Source organism: Pteropus alecto, unplaced genomic scaffold (assembly GCF_000325575.1).
Source record: "Pteropus alecto unplaced genomic scaffold, ASM32557v1 scaffold143, whole genome shotgun sequence".
Taxonomy (NCBI): domain Eukaryota; kingdom Metazoa; phylum Chordata; class Mammalia; order Chiroptera; family Pteropodidae; genus Pteropus; species Pteropus alecto.
The window spans coordinates 431629-436263 of NW_006434828.1; the positions used below are offsets into that span (position 1 = coordinate 431629).

Consider the following 4635-nt stretch of genomic DNA (forward strand, 5'->3'; position numbering starts at 1 on the left):
CTCGACGAAGATGAGCAGCGACTTCGATTGTAATTACACAACACGAAGTCGGGATAGAAATACGTAGAGCCGTCCTTAGCATCACTGCGTCCCGTGATTTTAATTAGTACGTGAAGAAGGGAGGCTCGCCCACTCAAATCCATGCTATGAAAACAACTTTGAAAACTGCTCTGCTTATTCCTTTCACTCCAGGCTGTCACACTCTCAGAATGTACTCACTGGGAGACTTTCACGAGGAGACGTTAAGGCCCGGAGTGGCACGTAAGGCCACACCATTCAAAGAAAGCCATCGCACGTTCTGGAAACTCAGGCGGGGCTCACCCACATCTTCCTTCGTTCTCACTTCTAACCTCGCTGAAGACACGACATGCCACCTTCTCAGAAAGCCCCGTTCGCAATTTCCTCTCAGGAACTGATGCAGCCCCATTCTCGATCAGACCTTGTGCAAAACCAATGTGTAAAGTGCTCCAAGGTCGTGTGAATTCTATTTGAAACAGGCTTTGGCCGAGCCGGGAAGAGCAGAAGCAGAGGCCGGGCTAAGGATAAGTCTAGGTTTGCGGACAGTGCACCAAGGCCTGCACAGCAGCTGAGGTGGAGAATTCGGGTCCTGGCAGGCGAATGCCAAACTGTGGGCATCGGATGCACGAGGGAGCAGAGGAGGGGAGGGGAGGGGAAGGCGAGCGGGGCAGGCGACAGCTGTGACATCGCGGAGCATCCAGGTCCTGTCTGGGCTCCCCTCACCCCCTCCATCATCTCGGGCCCTTTATCCTCTGCTCTGTGCACGGAACTTGTCCTTCCTTGGTGCCACCTGAACGTGACACCGAACAGTCTGTGATGTTGGTACGAGACCGGTTTCTAGAGCCCTGAAGACAAATGCGAAGGCGCCGAATGTTAAGGCAAGATGCCCTCCCTGAGTCATGCGACAGAAACTTACAAACGAGGAACTGAAACCTCGGGATGGGGGGAGGGGGAGTTCAGATTGGGGAAAGCACAGCAGTGGCTTAGGATTAAAATGAGCCTCCTCAGGGGTGAGAGGTCACAGTGATGGGGTCATTCCTGGTCACTTTACTGGAAAACGTAGAACGAACACTCTCCAAGTGTCACCTGGCTCCTCTAGGATTCAATTGTTAAACCAAGTTAAATGAAAGTTGTACCAAAAAAAACAAGCTTCAATTTTTGTTTCTTTTTAGTATTTTTACTTGTATGGAGGAAGGACAATGGTTTCTCTAAGTGAGGTTTCAGTTTTCAGTGCTGAAAGCGTTTTTCAGTTTCCAGGGCTTAGAAATGGCATGTGAGCACGTTTAATGGCACCTGACTCTGAAACGTCGGCTTCTGGAGCAGCGTGACTTACACAGTCAAGCTCTGCTCGTTTCTTAAAGAAAAATCACTAAGCTCATAAATGTTTCACTCGTGTGTAAAAGTTTCACGGTCCTTCTATGAATGGCTCATCTCACAATGATGGTCTTGAAAAATGTTACTTTGTGTATGTCCATCTTCGTGAAAAGATTTAATGGGAAGTAAGCATTTATTTTATATAACGTCCCTTTGAAAGTTTACAACCCCAACCAGCCAACGTGAATTAAGACGTCCGACCGGCATATACTGAGCACGTGCTGTGTGCTCCGTGTTACGCTGGGCGTTCGCTGTGGTTCTGCAGGCGTGCAGCCCAGCGAGGCCGGCCGAATGGGCAGCGAGGATTCGAGAGTCTGGAGACCCGTCTTGCTCCTAATTCGGCCTCTCACAGCTCTGGATGAGAAGCACCCCTGAGATGGTCAGATTCTATAGCTGTTTGTTTGACTCCATTCCGGCCTGGGTCTGAAGTCAGCAGCCTGCTTTGACACGATGACACCAAACTAGCAGGAACAAAAAAGGGAGAGTCAGCGACCTAATCTAAAGGCCCGTAGTAAGGTTAACTGATTACGCTTTCCGCATGTTGCCAGCAGCCCCGCCACAACCGAAGCGAAAAGCTCTGGAGCCCTTGCTGGGTGCCGGGCGATGAGCACCTCACATTCATTCGTGTGTTTCGCCCTCCCGACAACCACCACGATTCCATTTTACGTGTGGGGCAACTGAAGCTCGAGGCTTCAGCAAAATCGCGGGGCCCTGCCCATTCGACTCAGATCTGAAGCTGGCTTTTTTCGGCTCCAGAGTTAATGGCTCCCCACCATTATTTAATCGTGTTGCTTAATATCCGCCCCCCATGAGCGACGTGTTGAACCTGTCGGAGGTTCTACTGCTTCTGGCCCCATTGCTTTTTCTTTAGAAAGTGGAACTTGTCCCAAGGGCACGTGTAGGTCATGATGGTCTAACCACATGTACTATCTAAGAGGACTCCTTCGGATGGGGCCAGGTGAGAGGCAGCCAAGACCCTGAGCAGCTCCGCAATCACTACCGGTGTTATGTGAGCACACGGGAACTCCCGATTTTGCGTAATCAGATAATATCTTTGAAGTGGCTAACCGTCATAGTTTTAATAACTGAGAGACTGGGGCCGGGCCGGGCATTGAGGTCGCCCTCCTACAGGATTTGTGAAGACCGCTGACAGGCACGGGAAGGGGGGCAGGTACCTCTCCATCCGCCACTGAGGGCGGAGCAGACACTTAAACCAAAAAAGCAGAGACGATTCATCCAGGTCGAGAGATCACCGTGTGACCCGTCCCTCCACTCGGCAAAGGAGGCCTAGAGAAGGAACAGGAGCAGAAACCGTCCGCAGACAATGTCCCCAAACGTTTGATTGTATAAATAATTTATTTCTGTTCACAGCATCGTATATGCATATAAAAGGGAGCGGGAACAGACGAGGAGGATGGTCAGGACAGAGAATTACAGCAGTAGAAATGAAAACTGAAACCAGGAGACATAGTCCCAACACCATGACAGAGAACTTGTGAAGAACATTGTTCTGAAACAGGGCTGGCCTCCCTGTGCCTATGAGAAAAACATTTCAGAAGCTCACGTGGGAAGGCCCACTTCCTCTGTGTGACACCCATTCATTCTCCGAGGGCAGGAGGCATCATACATCACCGACTGCCATGCTGGAGGGGACACCCCCACCGATCACTCCAAGGCGATTGTGACCTGTGCTTCCTGTTTGGTCAGAGACAAAATGGGCTTTTACTAGTCGAACGTTACAGAAATCAACTGAGACTCTTAGCTATGAGCCGAGACACACAGGGTTTTACTTTACTGCACAATTACTAACAGCTGACTGCACCCTTTACGTATCGATAACGCAAAAAACCAAACTCGTTTCGCATCCGTTGTGAAGCATGGCAGGATCTGAACAGTGATCTTGAACCTAAGAATCGTTAGCACGAGAAGGTTACAGTGTTTGGCATCTGCAATGTCACAAAATAAATATATTATTCTCTCAAGAGTGAGGAACTACCAAAATGTCAAAGTGCTTAAGAAATTGTCTCATGTGAAGAAAATAAAGAAGATGGATTTTTTTTTTTTTAATAATTCTATACAGAATCTTCAGATGATGGGACCAGCCCATTTAGAAATCAGTGAATAATATGCTGTCGATATGTAAACCAAAATCTTGCAGGCTTTTCAACACTGCTCAGCTATATTTTCTCTACTGAGTTTCTACAAAAAGACCAGCATTGGAGGGTACCAAATACACCGACAAAAGAGAAAAGGAAGATGGGCTGCTAGGTTCCTTCTTTAAAATATCTCATCGAAGAATTGGGTTTCAAGCAGGAAGCCAGGAATTCTACCTCTGGTTCTTAAATTAACTTTGTGAGTGCAGTGGACAATAGGCATATATTCGTAATTGACTAACTCACTTGCTCACGCATGACCATGTCCAATTTCTATAGGCCTCCATCGTAAATTAATTGATAACGGTGGGGGAAAAAAAAACATAATTCTACCTGTAAACATGGATTCAAAGAGGAAATAGAAATCAAAGAGTAAGTTTCCCATCTGATACTATGTTTCAGGGCAAATGACAGCTTCTGCAAACCAACACTCGGTCCTGATTATAAAGAAATTTTTAAAATTACATTATTAAAAATATGTATTTATTCTTCTTTCACTTTATGTTCCAAAGCCTCTTTCAAGTACACCGTGAAGTGCCCGAGCGCAGGTGACCGTGACGTCACACGCTTGCTTGTATCTCAAGCGCTCACTGTGGTTTGCATTTGCCACGCAGGCCAGTTCCCACAGGGACGAATGAAGAAGGAGCCCATCCTGCTGCTTTCCCTTCCCTTTTAAATCCATTCAACGAGGTCAGCTTTCGCGACAAGGTGGGGTTTTATTTTTTATTTTTTATTTTTTTGGTGCATGACACCAAATACTCGAACGAAGAATTTTTTAATGGACTACTAAAACCAGAAAGGCCACGATGAACCCAATTAGAAGTGTGAGCATGTCGCCACTTGCAGCTAAAAGGATAAAGAAGGGCAAAGTCTTTTTTCCTGCGGTGAATATTTCTAAGGTGAGTATTCATTCGTAGAACTTTTTTTTTTTTTTAACATGTCTGAAAACCAAAACCCATCATTAAGCGGTTAGTATTATGAGACATCCCTTGCAAAAACCATCTTGCAATTCAGCACACATCTGCAGCTGGTGTGCTCACACAAACCAATGAGCAGGCTAAGAGAATTTGAGATTCCACGCATATGGGTC

General features: G+C 46.9%; 1 protein-coding gene across 5 annotated transcripts in view; it reads right to left on the reverse strand.

The window, feature by feature from the left end:
* Positions 1-1188: 1188 nt before the first annotated feature.
* Positions 1189-4635, reverse strand: part of ARL4C (ADP ribosylation factor like GTPase 4C) — a 5084-nt gene continuing 1637 nt past the window's right edge. For 2 of the 5 annotated variants that reach the window (XM_015587873.2, XM_006909889.3), the window contains exon 2: positions 2730-3087. The gene's annotated coding sequence lies outside the window, so the exon portion shown is untranslated. Of the gene's footprint in view, positions 1854-2567; positions 2680-2729; positions 3088-4635 lie in introns of those variants that run through there. The other 3 variants (XM_015587872.2, XM_015587871.2, XM_015587874.2) reach the window with 3 other exon arrangements.